This window comes from Canis lupus, chromosome 11 (genome assembly GCF_011100685.1).
Source record: "Canis lupus familiaris isolate Mischka breed German Shepherd chromosome 11, alternate assembly UU_Cfam_GSD_1.0, whole genome shotgun sequence".
In the NCBI taxonomy this organism is placed as follows: domain Eukaryota; kingdom Metazoa; phylum Chordata; class Mammalia; order Carnivora; family Canidae; genus Canis; species Canis lupus.
This window is the reverse complement of record NC_049232.1, coordinates 33,173,177-33,193,635: the sequence shown is the minus strand read 5'-3', so window position 1 is coordinate 33,193,635 and position 20,459 is coordinate 33,173,177. Positions and strand designations below refer to the sequence as shown.

Below are 20,459 nucleotides of genomic sequence, written 5' to 3'. Positions count from 1 at the left end.
ACAATGGAATGCTATCCAGCAATTAAAATAATGGATAATTGATACATAAGATGGGATGGATAAATTTCAAAATATTTGTTGTGAGTGAACAAATCTAGGCAAAGTACATACTATCTGATTCCATTTATATGAGAACCTAGAAAATGCAAACTGAAGTACAGTGACAGAAACCCAATCCATGGGAAGGAATTACAAAGGGACGTAAAGAAACCCAACCCCTGTGGGTAATGTAAAATGTAGATAATCAATTATTTTGATTTTCCTGATGGTTTTCATGTGTGTATACACAGGGCAAAACTTTACTGAATAGTACATTTTAAATATATAGGACTTTAATGTTGTGCCAGTTGTATCTCAATAAAACTTTAAAAAGACAAATGAATTAGGTTCCTTACAAGAAAATAAATTTATATACATAAATCTTGATTTGTCTTGATTATGCATTGGCACTTCTTTCTCCATCTTCAAAACAGCAGGAAATAGTCATTCTGACTTATGTAGGTTGTGAAGATCAAATGGCATAATATGTAAAAATGATTCGAAAATGTAAAGTGCTATACAACCATTAATTGTTATTATAAATGATATGGCTAGATTTAAGCATTACAATTCATGATGGACTGTATTTACGTGTGTGTGTGTGTGTGTGTGTGTGTGTGTGTGTGTGTGTTGGAAGTGGGGGTTGAGATTTTTTAACTTTTTTTTCTCTTGTCCTTTTGTTCCTGGTCTTGCCATTTTTTGTAAACTTAATGATGTTACACACTCCCTAGTTCTTTTCAGCCTGTTGGCAGCAACTCCTGGCTATATTTCACAGAAGGTTCTGATTCCTTCCTTGCAGGTTCTTTGCTTTAGTGAGAAATACAAAAAGGTAACGTAGGTGGGGGGAAACATAGAAGCTAGTATTTTCTTTGGTCAGTTGGGATAAGGAGATGAACGAAACATGATTGAATTGGCATGCAGGTTATATTTAAAAGGGTGGCAGCCTGAATGATGTAGCATGGCCATCTGGTAGATGTAGCAGAGCATCAGAGTGTCCAAAAATTTGATTTTTAAACTAACTTTGTTATTCCTCTGGCCTCAAAGTTTCCGCCAGCTTCCATACAGGGATGAATGTCTCCAAATTCCCAAATTGGTATTGTGTAAGAATTCAAAGATCAATGTTTACTTTATTGGAGCTGGGAAATATGGCTGTGAGAAAAATGAACTGACATTTTTTTCTAGCCATTACTATGGTCTGCATACAGTAGATATTTTTGCTTCTTATTTGGAATTGAATTCCAATACCGGCTGAGAAAAAAAAAAGTTAGTTTCCTTCCCTCAGGAGCTCTCTTTCTTAGCTTTGATAAAGTAAAAATATTTCTTTGAAACTTATAAACATATACACAAAACATACAAATACTACTGACACACACAAGTATAAATGAATGTCACTAACGGCCTTGGGTTGAAATATCCCCAGAAGAAAACTAGAAATAAGGTAACATGAAACAACTAGACAGAGATGGGGCAACAGCCATGATCAGATGCATATCTCCTCAATAGCAGTCGAGTAGTTTCTTACTAGAGTTGGAGTTGATAGAGCTTCCTATCTACCTAGCTGTTATGGTCTGCTTCTCCTTAGAATTTAGAGGAAGCACTGATATCCTATTTTAAATCTTTGGGCTTACTGGCCAGTGTTAAGGTTTACCTTGGTGACAATTCATAGCTGAAAATGAGTGTCTGTGTATTTCATATTCCTTTGGTAAAACCAAAGGAATCTCCTCCTGACTGCTACATAAACTACCTCCAGGATTGGGAAGAGGGAGCATTCCTGTGGAATCTGTCTGGCCAATTCCTTGTCCTCTGCCTTCCCAATAACAGAATGAGGCAGAAAGGTGAGAGGGATTGGTTGGTACCTGGGGGAAGAGATGAGTTCATAAAAATGGAAACCATTTCTTTCTCCTTCCCTCACGCTTCAACTTGCAGGTGTAGAAGGGGATATATTTAATCTACTCACTTCAAATTTGGGAGTGCCTTAAATCCTCATGAAACTGGAAGGGTCAGTGTTTTATTCCCTGTCTGGTTGTTTCTGAGTCACCTCAATGCTGTCAGAACAAGAAGAAAGAAGCGAGAAAGAGGGCAGAGCAGCATAGCAATTTGGGAAAGGGCAAATATTGCTCACCAGAGTTGTCCAAAGAGCTAACTCTATATGTTCTGTGGGCTCAGGTAAGCGAAAAAAGGAGCTGAAGGCAGGGCCTGGCTGTTAGCCTTCCCATCCCCACCCAAGACTGTCCAGTGCAGGAAAGACAAAAACAAAGCATCATGAGGATGTACAGAGTCAGTGTGGCATTAGCTAAGGGAAACAGCCACATTTCTCCTGCATGATCTTTAATATTAAGCCTGTGGTAAGAATCTGCTGGGTTCCCAGTGACAAGAAAACAGGCTCTAAAATAGAGAAGAGAGGTAACCACCATAAAAGTAGGTCAGACTTTGATACCCAGCATTTGGAGTCAGCAGGGCGAAAACCACAGATAGTAATATGGCTCCCACACCCACCCAGGAACCTTTATGCATTTAAGTAGATTTCCTCATACATGCAGCCTCTGGAGCAATGAGAAAGAAGGTAGAAAGAAAGGCACAACTTCCTTTTTTTTTCAAGTAACCATATAAAGTACAGCTTGAGCCAAGGCGGAGAAGTTTTGATTATTCAGAGAGGACAAGACTTGAACCAGGAAATAACTGTAAAAAATATTGAAGATACCCAGAAAAAAAAAAACAGGTATAACTTAAAAATCTTATCTGGGACCTTTAGGTTTAGGTGCCTATCATCCTTGCTCACTTCTCATTAGTGTAAAGAAAAGGAAAAAGTGGGATGCTTGAGAAGTAAAGTTGTTATTCACATCTACAAAATCTCTAACTCCATTAACTCCACTAACTTGAAATTATTAAAGAAACCAAATAAAATGAATATCATGCAAGCAGGACAGACCCAACATTTTCTCAAGTAAGTGTATTCATTGCCTTTCACTGTTCTTCCTTCCGTGTCCCTGATTTCAGTAAATGTTGTTACTGTCCCTATGGTTGGTCGAGGAAGAAACCCATTCCTCTTTGACTACTGTTTTAGTTAGTTTGGGCTGCTATAACAAAGTACCAGAGATTGAATGTCTTATAAACAATAGACATTTATTTCTCCCAGCTCTGTTGGCTGAAAGTCTGAGATCAGGGTGCCAGTCTGGTAGGGGGCTGACAAGGATATGCTGTCTGATTTGCACGTAGCTGTCTTCTCTTTGTATCCTCACATGGCAGAGAGCCAGCCGAGAGCTCTTTCTGGTCTCTTTGATGAGGGCATGAATTCCATTCATCAGGGCTCCATGTTCATGTCCCAATCATCACCCTAATACCATCACATTGGCAATTCGGATTTCAACATAAAGATTTGGAGAGGGCGATATAAACAATCAGCTCCTAACAACCAATTCCATCCAACTATCACCTCACCTGTCAGGTTTTCCTCCTAAACATCTCTTAAGTGTATTTACTTCTGCTCACTCATCCCCTTTGCCATTACCTTAGCTCAGGCCTGTCATTTCTCACCTAGTTGTCTCGAGGGCCTCATAATTGGCTCCCTGCCACTAGGGTGAAAGTAATTTATTAAAACATTATGTGATCACTCAACACCACCAGCGTCCCCCATAACAGTCATTATTATGTCTTTGTTGCCTTCAATATGAGTTTTAAATTCACAGGTAATGTCAAAGATGAGCTCACAGATGAACTTCAAAGATAGTTTACAAAGTCCTTCACAGTCCATCAACTAGTTAATCTCCCTTCCTTTTGTCTTTTCCATCACACTCTAGCTCAGTGGCATGAAAACCATGCCCCAAAGAATACTAGGCTTCTACAAAGCACTTCCAGAGACTATTGAATGAGCATATGTATGCACTGCCTGTGGGTGGGTCATTGTCTTCCTATGTTGTGAGTGTGTTGAAGGGTGCAAAAGTCTTTGGGCGGAGCCAGACTTTAGGACATCTTTACAACCTCACATTCTTTCATAGTAGCTGTCTATGTGGGGAAGAGGAGAGAGTACACAGGAGTATCTCTTTAAAGAAAGAGTCCCACAGCTTCAAAACTAATCAAACAAAACAAAACCTACTTTTAAGACCACTACCCTGCCATATGGATACATTAACAGTGTCTTGGACATACAATGACATACAATGGGCATACACTTTGGGCAGGTCCATTAACTTTCAAATAATTTCATTCTGGAAGATTCCTAGACTTTTTTTTTTTTTCTCTGTCGTCATTTTATCAGGTAATTCTTGCTGATTTTTCAGCTGTCTGTCCAAAAGCCATATTTTGGGGGAAGACTTGACTGAGTTTATAACTGTCTTTGCTTTTGTTATTTTTTTAACCATCCATCAGGGCTGATTATAATTCTTTATTTGTGTCCCAGACTGGATGGTAACATTGGACATCCCAGGCGTTCTGCTGGTCTCACCATAGCATTCAGGGATCCTAACAGGAGTTGCCAGCATCTATTTATCTTCAATAAACTCTGAATAGAAAAGTTCTATTAATGAAAGCTAGTCTTGGAAAGAGGAAGAAAATTCATTTACTCCATCAACTTTCCCCCAAATGCAAATTCAAATGACCCTTTTGAAGAAATAAGCAGACAAAAACTGTATTTACCACTAAAGCAGTCCTCATCTTTTGCTTTTTCTTTCTGAAGAAGTTCTTAAATTTTTTCCTTATTTTTCACTGGCCACTTCTATAGACTTCTTTCTATTTCCATATTTGAGTCTTCAGAGTTGCTGGGTGCTTTTTTGCAAGTATTTTTTTCTAAAGAAAATCTTTAATGAATAAATTATGATATTCATTCGCTTGATGGAAAATACCTCAAAGCCCTATAAATAAAGAATGCTTGTTTGTTTACTTAATTTATCTTATTCCTATCTCCTTGGCAAAAATATACTTTTCAATATTTTTAATAAAGTATCAGATGCTTCACCTTCAGTTGAAAACCATTTAAATATTTTTCTTATAGATTTATGACAAATATGTAAGTAAGACCAATAAGCAGGCCTACGATAATGTGATTTCAGTGACAACTGAGTAAAAATAAACCAAGATCACTGCATAAGCATTTGTTTTTGAATGGGACTCCATTTATACAAAGACATGAAATTATAAGCAATTAAAATGCATTCATGCTTGAATTGAAAGGAACTTTTATGAGGCAGCCAAAGTAAAGGAATGGCAGGTGACCTTTTATATATTCTTAGGGGAGAAAAAAGAAGAGAAATGGTAGAATAATTTTAGAAAGCTTCATTTAGTGAAAATGATTTTGAATTATTTCTTTTCCAGGAAATAAGCAAATTACATTTCTGGGTATCTTTTAAAATGACCCAATTTATTACAATTATCCATTTGCATTTAAAGTAAGTATTATTCAGCAGAGGCCTTCCTATTTTGTTTTCGTGTCCTATATTAGGGCTTTTCAATTTGTGGGGCTCGACAAATCAAAACACCTTCAAGTATGCGATAGTCGCGAAGCAGAAAGAACATCATTCACGCACCAGGCTCTCTCCTAGAGTCACGTGACCTTGAGCAGTCTGTATCTTCACTCTGACCCCTGTTTCTGTCCATGGACAAAGAATTGCTTCAACGTGGATGGAACTGGAGGGTATTATGCTGAGTGAAGTAAGTCAGTCGGAGAAGGACAAACATTATATGTTCTCATTCATGTGGGGAATATAAATAATAGTGAAAGGGAATAGAAGGGAAGGGAGAAGAAATGTGTGGGAAATATCAGAAAGGGAGACAGAACGTAAAGACTCCTAACTCCGGGAAACGAACTAGGGGTGGTAGAAGGGGAGGAGGGCGGAGGGTGGGAGTGAATGGGTGACGGGCACTGGGGGTTATTCTGTATGTTGGTAAATTGAACACCAATAAAAAATAAATTAAAAAATAAAGAAAAGAAAAGAAAATCTCTACCTCCTATGTTCCTTTGTGCTTTGGAAGCAGTAATGCATGCAATATACCAAACACAGAGCCTGACACATAGCTTATGCTCCATAGGTATTGACACTTCTCAAATTGCTGCAGCAGGACGAGGCGGTGAATTTCTGGGTGTTGTTTGCGAGTCGGAACAGTTTGAATTGTGGCTGTGATGGAGCAGGCTCCGGTGAGCAGGAAGAGAAGCAAGAGCTGTGTAAATGGTTATTTGTATATTTAGGATATTCACATTTCATAACTTGGAGAGTGAGCACTGCAAAGGAGCAAGAGTACCCATAAATAGAGATTTCTAGTTGACAGGCTCCTGATAAAACAGCTTTTACTCTAATATGAGAAGCAAGTTAAGCAAACATATGATTGAAGCTACAGTGTGAAAAGGAATGCAAAGATTATGCTTGTGAAGGGGAGAGTGCCATAAGTTTGATGGTACCAGCTTAAATGAACTATGTATATACTACATATATATGTAGTGTGTATGCATCGCATGTGTACTCACATGTGTATATATAGAATATATATGTATACATACAATATATGTGTTCACACACACACACATCTATCTGTGGGTTGGCCAATCTATCCACCTACAACCCCTTGGATAGGCCCATGGTGGAGAATTAAATGAAGAAGTTGATTAAATGATTATATAGCATAAGAGTGGGACTTCAAGAAAGATTATCCCTACATAGACTGTAGGAATAGGTAGAAGAAACATCCTGGGGCTTAAATTTCTAATATTTAAACACACACACACACACATAATGTTTGAAACCAACAGTAGGTAGACAAATATAATTTAAAAAACTGAGTAAGAGAAATACTTGGATGTCATAATGTCATTAATCTTGCCTTCTCTATGTGGTATGATATTGCTGTTCACATTCTCCTTTTTAAAATTCCTCCATCATTGTTAAGCTTCTTAGCACCCAACAGTGGTGTGTTCTTTTTTATTTACAAAATTTTGACTCTCTTAATCATGTCTTATTTTTCTCTTACATCCTTAGTATCTCTTCTGGAATTCAGTCTTGAATTGCTAAGAAATATGGAAACTTCTCTACTCTCCACAAGTGGATTCTCATTCCTCATTATTTTTCCTCCGAAAGCACCTGGGATTTCCTCTCCCCAGATTTTTTTCACTTGGTGTTTGTCTCTTCATTCTTCTGTTCACTAATAATTCTACATATGCTCCGTCATATTCAAATCTACTTCCAATTCTATTTTTTAATATTTTATTTATTTATTTGAGTGAGAGAGAGAGAGTACAAGAGCAGGGAGAGGGGTAGAGGGACAAGCAGACTCCTCACTGAGCAGGGAACCTTGACATAGGGACTCCAACCCAGGACTCTGAGATCATGACTTGAGCCAAAGGCAGATGCTTAACTGATTGAGCCCCCGGGTGCTGTAATCTACTTCCAATTTTTCCATCATTCAACCTGGTTTATAGTTTTTTTCTACAAAACAATTTCCCAGACCAACTCATCCGGAAGCAAGCTCCTGTTTCTGAAGTCACTCTCTCCTTAGTTTTCAAGGCTGCATGCATGGACTTTGTGACATTGTGAAGAGGACCCTGGAGTAAGATACACCCAAATCCAAATTCCCACATGACTCTACTGATTATTTTTTCTGGAAAAGTTATTCACAGTTTCTAGAGCCTCAGTTTTTCCATTGATAAATTCATGAAAATTAAAGTCTCATCTCCTTATGTTTTAAGATTCCATGATATAATACATATGGATTTGTGGTTTAAGGTGCTTCATGTAAAATCAACACACAGATATGTAGGTAAAGCACTTTGCATGCAGGAATATTTGCATATGCACAATGAAATTATAGTATCATTATCTTTATATATAACAATCCAGTTTCTAGCATGAGAAACAGTACCTAGTTGGCATAATTATTTTCATATAATCATCATTACGTGAAGTAATACATGTGAATGCACCCAGGATAGTACCGGTGTGTTATGTAAAACCTATATGCATGTTGAGTGCCACTTCCTTCTTCAGATGCCCCTTTATAAAAAAATAGGAACTGCTTCTCTGACTTCTTAGCATCAAACTTTCTCCTTTTCATTGCTTATTAGCAATCATATCAGAAGGTGAGAAGACAGGGAGAGTGGGCAAGAGTAGTGTTAGACTATTGGTAATTGTGAACAGCTTCTGAAAATGTTTAGTGAGGAAGTTCCTCTATTGAGGAAGAGAGTTAGGGCTAGAAAAAAAAGTGGGGGAGTTTGTTTTCTCTATGAAACTCCTTTTCACAGAGGGTAAAAGTGAGAATCAGCTTATTTATAATTTTTTGTCTGGCATAATCATGCCATTGCATCTCAATTCCTACCAAGACATTGGGAAGTTCCTTGTTAGATTTTAATCCTAATCTCATTTCAGATGTAGATGCAAGTTGAGCATTTCAGTCTCAAAGAAGGCAAGGTTTATGTTAAATGTGCATGGCAGTTAAACCACACATACTAGGAAAAAAATGAGACAAAACAAAAACCCTCTTAACCCACATTAATTACATGTTTGGGAGTTTGCATTTTGAGAAAAGTGAACAGTGAAATGTTTTTTTAGGGAGAGGTGATTATAGTTTTCTTTGCTCCGCTCATTCAGTCTCTTAAGGGAGTGCCAAAATTAGGTTTTCTTCTGCCTTATAACTTTAAGATGGCAGAAAGCCTGCCAACCTGTCTTTATTCTGTTGCATTAAATCTCCCAAATACTCCCTTGCCCCTGATGATATTAAGTATCAAGGACTTTTTGGTCCTTTACCATGGTTCTCAGCATCCACCAAGCTTCTAGGAAACTCTGAAATATTGTTTGTAGCCTCCATTATAAGACCCACTAAGGACAGAGAAATGATGAATGTTATAATATAGATGGCACAGAAGTGACATCCACAGACCAAACGACTTGTGTGATATCATATCTTTTCTTCATTACCCAGGCAATGAATATTAATTTTCAGTTGAGTGCAAAACTGTTGTGATTTATTTTGTCCCCATTGGTTAAAGTCTAGGATGGGTGGGGATGCCTGATTGCAAGGTTTCATCATTTTGAAGCTATAAAAGTAAAGTGAAACTAGGACAAACAGGAATGCTGAGTACATAAATGCAAGAATGACTAGGAGAGTTAGGGATCCTTTTCACCACCAGGCAACATGAGGATTACAGAAAATGATTTTGCCTTCCAGCTTTGCCTAAAGTTACAAGATTTGAACTAGGTTAAAGGGTCACAGTGTAATAAATAATTTGCTTTCGGTTTTGTGAACATATATACTTTTTTCTCTATGTGCAAGAAGTGTTATAGTGTGCTTACCAAAAATATTAGAACCATATTCACTGCATCATTTCTCTCCTCTGGGTAGTGTTGATTTTTTCTATAACCTTGGAGAAAAACTTCTTTATGATAGGAAATTCATAAGATACTAAATATCACAAATGAAATAAAATTATCTATAACCAACCAGTCAGAAATAAACACTACTAAAATTTTGTGTAGTCATATTTTTCTCTTTTTATATATGTTGAGGGTTATATTTTTATAATGTGCATCATCTTTTAAATTTTATGCCATTATTTTCATATGTGTATATATCTGTCTACAGTATTTTTAGAGTTACTTTTTTCAATAAACATATATGTTATAATTTAATCAATCCCTCTTTCTGCATATGTATTTGGCGTCTTATGTGGAACAATTACAAAGAATGCTTTGACTAATCTCCATAGGCACAAACAATTTGGGATGTATTTTTTTGCATTACATAAATCTCCATGCTTACAAATGATTTGGGGCACCAAAGGTAGAATCACTGCATGATGGGGCAATGGGTGATTTAAAGACTTCTGCGTATGCTTTCAAATTTCCACTCAGAACGTATATGTAACATGTGAGTGTCCTTATTAGCATGCTGAAATGCACTGCAGAAAAATCAGTGAATAAAAAAATTGTGAATAACAAATGTAAGACAAGAATTAATTTTAAAAGATTTTTAAAAATAAAAAAAATCCCCTAAAATTTTAAGAACTTAAAATTTGAGCTTGAATTTAGGAAAGTGAAAGGGCCTGGGTGGTTCAGTTGGTTAAGCATCCAACTCTTGATTTTGGCACAGATCATGATCTCAGGGTCCTGTGATTGATCCCTGCCTCAGCTCCATGCTCAGTGGGGAGTCTGTTTGAGATTTTCTCTCTCTTTCTCTCTCTCTCTCTTCCTCTGCCCCTCCCCACCCCCCACCCCCCGTGTCTCTCTCTCTAATAAATAAAAAAATCTTAAAAAATAATTAAAGACAGGTAAAAATTGTTAGGAGTTGTTTCTATTTGTTTTTCCTCTCAAGAAAAGGACTTAGAGGACAACAAAGCTGTTTCTCTGATTAGAGACATTACCAATGCTCCTGAGAACACAAACCAATCAGCCTCATTCCCCCTTTCCAAGAGAAAAGCGGTTACTCCTGGTTTTATGAGAGACTATAAAGGGTTCAAGCACGGTACATATGTGTGTGCAAATTACCGTGAGAGCCCAGCAAAGCCTCGAGGGGAATTACATTAAAGATGGAGATTTTTAATGAGCTAGGAAAATGTAAGGAGCACATAATTCTATCAAGGATCTCTCCTATATGTCCTATATGTACAAATGGGAATTGGTATAAGAGAACTCCACAGTCTATTTCTAAATCACATGGTTTTTTTTTAAGATTTTTATTTATTTATTCATAGAGACACAGAGAGAGAGAGAGGTGCAGACGCACACAGGCAGAGGGAGAAGCAGGCTCCATGCAGAGAGCCTGATGTGGGACTCGATCCTGGGTCTCCAGGATCATGCCCTGGGCCACAGGAGGCGCTAAACCGCTGCACCACTGGGGCTGCCCACTTTTTTTTTTTTTTTTAATGTGCAAACATTTGTATGTGACATGGAAGCCTGTCATATAAACTTGAGAGTGTAAGATCATTACTGTCTGAATTATTCATAAACACATATTAAATTAAAATTTCATACATGAGCAATTTATCCTTTGGAAAGGACAGAAAATTTGATTTTGCTAATTGTTTTGATGTAAAAATATGCCAGTTATTACAAATGGTTCTTTTTTCCTTTAGGTGGTAAGCTGTGAAGGACCTTGGCAATCTGCATATGTAAATTCCATTCAGTGCACAGTTCTGAGTGTGTAAGTTGATAGCACAACTAAGTTGGTAGTTAAATTGTAGAGTGGGGGAATGCTGTAGGAAAGAATTTTATGTAGCATAACAAAGAAAAGGACTTCAAGAATGATAATTACCCTTGACAATATGGCACTATTTTATAATGGTCACTTACTGAAAGGACAGAATTTGCTCAAATTGTTAATACCATTTCCGTACTCACACTTTAAAGCCCCCATTAGGTACCACTCATTGAGATTTTTTTTATGTGCTCGTTTGAGAAGCGATAATGGCTGCAGCATCAGCAGAATCAACGGAGATAGCAATCCAAACCTCTTACAGAAAGATTAACTTGTCTCTGTCAGTTAGAGAGCTTCCTTTATGTCCTCTACTCTAGCAATGATTTTCAGCTTTCCTCTGCCCCTAGCCCACACCAGCCCCAAACACACACACACACACACACACACACACACACACACACACGGTTTAAAAGAGCAACTAGAATATAAAAGATCCAGCCCTAGAACTCTGCCAAACTGTGGGAGAGCTGCTCAGACTCTCTGTGGATCAGAGGGGTATGGAAGCGCCAAGATTTATGTTCCAGTATTTATTAAAATATGCTGAACACTGCTTTGATTGATATTAAAAATATAGGTATTAAATGTTATTTTTTCTATATGTGAATTATCATATATGTAAATATATAAAACATATATTAAGTAACTATGTAAGTAAATTATAAGTAAATTATAATTTATATATATGACTATATAAAATATATAATACACATATTAAATTATTATATATAGCTATATAAACATACTATGCAGCAGGCATTCATCCAAGAACTTTACATATGATGTCTTATTTAATCTTCTCAAAACCCTACAAGGTAAGTGCTATATTATTTCCTTCTCTTTCTTTAATATGAAGAAACTGAGGTACAAATGAGCCCAATGTCACAAATCTAGAAAGTGGTGTGCCCAAGACTCATTCTCAAATAGTTTGACATGAGCCAATACTTCTATCTCTCACAGGCACGGCTTTGTTAAACAAATTTTGTTTGTTTGTTTCCATTGCTCTGGCTGCATAACATGCCTCTAATTCAATTTTTTGGAGGGGGGAAAATTTATATAATCATAAAGAATCTTATGGTGGCACATTGTACTCTGATTCTAGCCTCACTATCATTTTATTTTTTCTATCTTAATTTCCCTTTACCAAATACCATCAATTTAAAAAAGCCCTGCTTATATTTTTTGAACTCTATATATGTCTTCCAAGTTGTTCACTGATTCACTCACGTTAGGAGATGGTGGCATAAATGAAGACGTTTAGAAAATTATCCTATTGATTCCTCACAACAGCTTGTTGAGTGAGTATTAAAAAGCTGTGAACTGTGAGGCTGAGAGATGCGAAATGATTTGACAAAGACCACACACCTTTAGTTGCATAATTAGGCTGTGATTCTTAAAACACATTCCCATTCATTCAACATTCATTCAACAGATACTTATTGATCACAAACTTGAGTTCTTCTTTCATTATGCTGTGCTTCCTTTTGTTAACCAAAGTCAATTTGTAATGTTGATGTCACTCAGGTCTTTGTTCTAAATATGCATGAATAAGAACATAGCAGGCATTTTTGATGGCAAGTTCTGATGTTAGCTGTGGAGTCTTTGTCACAGGTATGCCTCATAAGCCTGTGTGCAGAGCACTGATCTCCAGGAAGCACTGGTGAAAATCATGTATGACTCAAAGCAAGGTAGAGATCTGCTGTACAATACGGTAGACAGTAGCTTCATGAGGACTTGTAGGGTGGTTAGTCCTAATGAGATATGCTGTATTTATAAATCACATACCAGATTTTAGAAGACATAGTAAGAAAAAGGAATATAAGTATATCACTAATATTTTTATGTTGATTAAAAGTTTAAAGGATAATATTTTGGTTTAATAAGATAGATTGTTAAAATTCATTTTAATTATAAATGAAGCAAAATTAAAATTAAATTCACTTATTTTTACCTTTTAAAAATCACTAGAATTTTTAAAACCACATATGTGGCGCATATTTAGGTCAACACCAATCTAGAGCATAAAATATAACTTTTATATCATATTTCTCTCATTTAAGTATTGAAGGGATCGTAGAATACAGTGACTACAGTCTGAAAACTCAACAATTTTGCAGTACTATTATTAGTTTCCATTAGGTTCTCTTAAGTTTACATATTTGTCATTGAATAGTTGGGACTTTTCAAATAGTTTGTATATTAATCTATTAAAGTATACCATTAGCAAATATTTCTACCAGTCATAACACAGTTTTTGATCCTTTAAATATCAGAAGTCACATAACTTTTGGTTTTGTTAAAGTAGACTTCCTTTTTTTTTTTTCCTTTTGGTCAACTATCATTCTTTTCCTCTATGGCTTCTTGGTTATATGTGGTTTAGGAAATACTGTCCTCATACCAAAATAACAAAGTTAATCTTTATTGCTTTCTAATATTTTTCCTGACATTTAGCTTTTTAACCATCTAAAATTTATTTTTGTGTATGTTGTAAATCCTCTCACCTACTTTTAAAATTCTTAGTTGTATATAGTTAATAAATTATTGTTAAAAATTGAAAAGCCTAGCCTTCCTATTTTTATTTTATTTTAAATGTGATTTCGGGGATCCCTGGGTGGCGCATCGGTTTGGCGCCTGCCTTTGGCCCAGGGCGCGATCCTGGAGACCCGGGATCGAATCCCATATCAGGCTCCTGGTGCATGGAGCCTGCTTCTCCCTCTGCCTGTGTCTCTGCCTCTCTCTCTCTCTCTGTGACTATCATAAGTAAATAAATAAAAATTAATAAATAAATAAATAAATAAATAAATAAATAAATAAATAAATGTGATCTTTATTTTATACCAAATTTCTTTATATCCATGGGTCTATTTCTGGATTATTAATTATTTTGAATTGATCGTTGCCATGAACCAGATGCTCTCCCTGCAAAATCATATGTTAAAACTGTGATGGTGTTTAGGGGTACAGTCTGTGGGAGGTAATTAAGTCATGGGAGTAGAGCTCTCCTAAATGGAATTAGTGTCCTTATAGGAGGTAGGAGAACTTGCTAGCCCTGCTTTGGCCATGTTAAGATGTAAAAGAAATTGGCAATCAGCAACCCCAAAGGGGATCCTCACCAGTACCCGACTATGCTAGCACCCTGATCTTGGACTTAAAGCTTCCAGAATTACTTAATATATGTTTCCTATTCATCACTAGGACATTAGCATAATGTTATAAAATTGCAGTATTTGTGGTCATGTTTGAGTTGTTTTGACATTCAAATGTTTTCGCTATTAAAGATGATTTTTAGATTTCTAGTACCTGTGCCTTAATAAATTAAGAAAGTTTCACTCTTTCTATACTCATGTTCAGGTAGGATGCAGCAGTAGAACAAAACAAAACAAAAAACCTCCCTGATTTACCTCATTTTTACATGGAGATTTTTTTAATTAAAAGAAATACTTAAAAAAAATAAAAAAAAATAAAAGAAATACTTTATTTGAGAGAGAGAGAGAGAGAGAGAGAATGGGGGAGGGGCAGATGGAGGGAAAGAGAATCTCAAGCAGACTTCATACCCAGTGCAGAGTCCTTTCTATTGTGGGGCTTGACCTGGGGCTCTACCCCATGACACAGAGATCATGACCTGAGCTGAAACCGAGAGTCAGGCACTTAACTGACTGAGCTACCCAGGTGCCCCTGGCTATTTTTTAAAAATTAAAAAAAAATTGAATTTTTAAAAAAATTTCTGACTAGAAAGAACACCATCATTGTTATTTTTAATTTAATTAATTTGTATCATCATCATTATTATTATTATTGAATATACTTAACCCCTTACATCCTTCATCAAACTCAAATTCTTCCTTCAAGATTTATCACAAATAAGCCATGTCAACACTCCCAAAGTGGGACCAGTTCCATTCTACTGTGCTCCTATAGAATCATCTTCTGTATAATTCTTATATATATTTACCACAATAGTTGCACATCTATTAGTCATGCGTCCAAAAATTATATACATAATACTTACATATATATAGTTAAAGCTGGATATGTAACTTTTTAAAAATAAATACATAAATAAATATTTATTTATTTATTTGAGAGAGAGAGAACAGGGAGCGGGTAGGGGCAAAGGGAGAGGAAGAGAGAGAATCTCAAGCAGATGTCCCACGGAGCACAGAGCCCAATAGGAGGCTCAATCCCAGGACCTGAGATCATGACCTGAGCCAAAATTAAGAGTCAGATGCTCAACTGACCAAGCCACCCAGGTGCCCCTGGATGTGTAACTGTTTATATTACCTTGCTTAGCACCATTTATTGCCTCATGGAATTACAGTGGCATAAGTTTTATTGTGTAAGCCTAAGAATTTTTTCTTGAAAATTCTATGGTTTCTTTGTTATCTTGCAGTCTCCTCCAAGGCTGTTATTCTATATATTTTTACCTATATCCTTAAAGCTAAAAAAAATTATTTAAATCATTATGTTTGTAATCTCTATCATTAGTGTGAATCCAATGATCTTGAAATTCACTTCCCTTCTACACAACATAGAGAATTTTCTTTTTTATGACTCCTTTTTCCAAAGCCTATGCACTGTCATGTCTCATGCATCTTTGTGTCTTCAGCAGCCAACCCTCTCATACACTATTAAGTAAATAATTTTTTTAAGATTTTATTTATTTATTCATGAGACACAAAACGAGAGAGAGACAGAGACACAGTCAGAAGGAAAAGCAGAGACACAGGCAGAGGGAGAAGCAGGCTCCATGCAGGGAGCCTGATGTAGGACTCAATCCCAGGACTCCAGGATCATGCCCTGGGCTGAAAGCAGGCGCTAAACTGCTGAGCCATCCAGGAATCCCCATGTTAAGTAAAGAATTTTTGAATATTTATTCTAGGCTTTTACATTTTTGGTTTCTTGGTACATTGGTCAGAGTTTTATCACAGTTCAGTAGAATAAAATATATTATTTCCCATATTATAAATAATAAAAACTTCTTTCTACAAGAAATGGCATCAGAATTTTATCCATATATCTGATAGTGTTTTGGTAATTTCTAAAATAAAACTGCAGAAAAGCAAAAGAGTTGATACAAAGTAAATATTTTCAAAAGGACAGGTATAAAACACATTAAAATATAAAACAAATGGTACATTTTCTTAAAATAAAATCTAGAACATTGTAGACTCATTAAGTGTGAAAGTGGTTATTTATGCAACAGTCTTTATTTGCTTTTGTTCACTAGTTGGAGAAAATTTTAATACACTTCATTTCTAAATAAAATCGTGTTTATTTTTGAGACATGAAATTTTCACTTTTCTTCCCACATGTTCTTTGTTAATTATATAATTAAATGAACCCATTTAAAGAAAGTCCGTGACTGTTTTCCATAAAACTATAAAAAGTTTGTAATGTAAAAATTTATGGTTGTACTGGATTTTAGAAATCAGCTGGTGTTTCTCACCTAATGTACCTTTTCATAACTTTGTAATAAATTTTCAACACAATACAGTGAATGCTATGTTACCAACCTATTTTATTTTAGGTGGTATTTTGATATTCATCATTTTATGAGACATTTCAAACAAAACAAATAATTACATGGCTCTCTCAAAAATTATCATTAATGGATCATTTTGTACCAATGTTTGTCATATATTAGACTTTTTTTGTCTGTGGTCATCATTCAAGTCTCACCATTTTCTTCACTGGCTAACTTAAAAAATCCTCATATGTTTTCTCTGCCTTTGGTGCCAACACTTTTTTTTTTTAAGATTTTATTTATTTATGTGAGAGAGTATGAGATAGAGGGAGAGCACTAGTAGAGGGAGGGGTAAAATTGGAGGGAGAGAATCTCTAGCAGATTCCACGCTGAGCACAGAGCCTAGATTCGGGGCTTGATCCCATGACCTGAGCTGAAACCAAGAGTCAGATACATGCTTAGCCAACTGAGCCGCCCAGGTGCCCTACATGCCAACACCTAATCTCCTATATCGTCAAATTGATCCATCAGTCCCTGGTCTAAAATGTTCCATGCCTCCAAATCATTTTAAACATAGAAGACTCTTCTTGACTTGTCCCTGCTTCCATCTTGTTTCACCCCAGTCCACTCTAACACACGCTATGCCTATCAGTTGTTATGAACTAAGTTGTACTTTCACCAACTACCCCTTGTGTCTCACTGCTGAAAGTTTTCACACGCTATTGTCTCTGCCTGCACTGCCTTTATCACGCCCATTTTCCTCACCTGCACAATTCCTACCTGACCTTCAAAGTTGTTCTCAAGTATTTCATACTGGGGGATGTTTTCAAAAACATACCCCAAGTCCAAGGCTACATTAATTGCCTCTTTTGTGCTTTTATAAGATCCCATATAAAACTTTATCAAAGTTCTCGTTATGAGGCATTAATATTTTAATATTAGTTTGCGTTTCTCCCTCATTAGAGTGATGTCAGATACTTCAGCTGATTAACTCCTACTCCTCGACATATAATATTAACAGCTAACACCATACAGCAAAATGCTAAAGTACATATTATCCTGTGTGTGTGTGTGTGTGTTTATATCTGGAGGGCCATACGCTTAAAGAACTTCCCCGATTTCTGTTTCTCCCATCTCTTTGATAATACGTAACTAAGGTGGAATACATTAAATGAATTGATAGTGTGGCAAGGTATTAAAACTCAGCATTGAGCAGGGGAATGAACAGTGAGAAGTAGGTACAAATCATGGATCTGTCAGTTATTAACTGTTTTAACTTGCAGATCTCATTTAAACTATGAGTTTTAGTTTCCTCATCCATCAATAGGCATAATGTCATTTGCTTCATAGAGCGATTGTCAATTTAACTGTGTTAATGTTTATAAAGTGTTGAGTGCTATGTAGGTCACATTTATCTAACTTAGGTTGTGTGAACTTCAAATTGTGGGATATAGCTACATTAATATCCCACTTTATGAATAAAATTTGAAGTGCTGTAAATCTTTTTTAATGGCCACTGTATTGTTGGTTGTTATTCTTATTATACTACAACATAGCTTTAACTGGTAAATAGAAATATCTACTGTTATTTGTTAATACCCTATAAACTTTATTATTGATAATATAAAATAGTATTTCTTCAAGGTATTTTTGTAAATATTATTATTATAATTTACAATGTTATTTGTATTCTATAATTATTTCATCCTGTTGTTTTAATTCATATGATATCATTAGTGCTGGAAAAAGCATGTAAAATCGGTAACGTTGGAATTAACAGAAATAAAATAAGAAATTAAAGAAAAAAGTCTCTAAGAAAAATGCCAAACTACCACAAAGTCAAAATGTTAATTTAGGAGATTGTATTCCTAAAAGTTAGAAGTAATGCTAGATTTTTTTTTCTTAAGTCTTAAGGCTTGTATCTTTAAGTTTGCAAAAGTCAATCTACATTCAATTATAAATAATGAAGAAATCGGAAAAAATATGTTCGTGATAGACTACAAAATAGATACTACTGGGATGCCTGGATGGTTGAGTGGTTGAGCATCTGCCTTTGGCTCAGGGTGTGATCCTAGAATCTTGAGATCGAGTTCCACATTGGGATCTCTGTAGCGAGCCTGCTTCTCCCTCTGCCTATGTCTCTGCCTCTCTCTCTGTGTTTCTCATAAATAAATAAATAAATAAATAAATAAATAAATAAATAAATTTTTTTAAAGGAAACTACCATAGTATGCCTGTAAGACATCTTATTTTTTTTGTATATTAGGGCACAGAGAATTCCTGATGTTTGTAGAAAAAAATGAAAAGAAAAAATTTGCACACCAAAATTTTATTAAATAGTAAAATGCATGTTTCAAAGCAAAAGACACATTTGCAGATTTATGTACTCCAGAAGAGATTTCCCCTTTTATATTTATTAATATAAAGGACTCAGTCTTGAATTAAGTGAGTTTTGCTTTTATGCAAGCAACTAACTTTTTCATTCCTGAGCAATTCCTAGAACACAGTAGACACTGAGTGCAGTATATCTAATTATTATAATCAAATTATTGATTTTGTTTTAAGTCAAAAGTTAAGTTCCCTATGAGCAACTTTTGAACTTCATTACTTAATGTGAACAGTGTCATTTCCCTGGAAACTTTTGGATGTCTGTATTATATTTAGACCTCCTCCTGCTTTTTGCTGCTCCAAGCCAACCATAGCCCTAAGGTCAGAGCAAGTGCCAGGTGCTAAGACATCCTGTCTCATCAGTTGGTTCTATTCTTTGCCACATCCATCAGTTCTCTTTTGGGACACAAGGCGGGCATGTGTGGCCAGCTCCCCTAGTGTCTCTTGGTCTAGTTATTTTCTGGAAGGGATAATTGCTTGGGGCTGCGGGTGGAACCCACATGAAACTTCTCACTATTGCTTGAAAATTAGGTGTCAATGTCTAGTTGTAATCTTGTGAAATCATTTTTGAAGCAATAATCTCAGTTATTTGTCATCAGGTATTAATAGATATGATTCTAATGACCCAATTTTTCACCATTTAAATATTTGTCTTTTAATGAAATTCTTTTTTAATAACTAAAGAGAATACCCTATTCCAATCTCTTATTCTGTGTGACAAGAGATGTATAACTTATATTTCATGTTATTTATCACTGTTTTGTACTACATGTTACCTAGTCATCTGTAGGAAAAAAGCATAGCTAAGATTTGCAGAATGAATTATTCAAAGAAAAAAAAAAACAGTCGCACTATTTAGGACTCATTAATATAACTGAACCACAGAGAACATACCTAAAGACTGCTTGATGTCAGGGGCTGACAGTTCTTGAGTAGCAAGTATTCTTATTTGTGAAGTACTCTGTCAGTCTTTGAAATTGTCAAAAGCCTCTGTAGCTCAGAGAATACCAGAAATATAAGTGAACAGGGTGAGTTCTTATGTTCAATGTATAGAGGTAGTAAAACCCAGTTGCAGAACAAGATAAAGTACAGGGTATTTTTCAAGTTCTATTAATAGACACATGCATAAATTTCTAAGACGGTCAAATACCACTACTTATATTTCTTTTTTAAAATGCACTGCTAAATTTATCTTGGCACATTAGCATTATGAGTTTCAAAGTTTCTTCTTTAAAAATATGCTACCCATCTGCTTCTTCTGTATTTTTAAAGAGGCCATTGCTTTTGAAAGTATAGATACACTTTTTCTATCCCAAGGAAAGTTTACTTAAGTATATCAGAGTGGAAAACTGCAGCAGTTATATGGATTCTTGAGTTAAAGCATATATATATACACATATAT

At 35.7% G+C, this 20,459-nt stretch overlaps 1 long non-coding RNA gene across 1 annotated transcript in view; it reads right to left on the bottom strand.

Moving 5' to 3' along the window:
* LOC119874040 overlaps positions 1 to 20,459 on the bottom strand; it is a 119,493-nt gene that overhangs the window by 30,870 nt on the left and 68,164 nt on the right. The gene's annotated exons all lie outside the window — the stretch shown is intronic.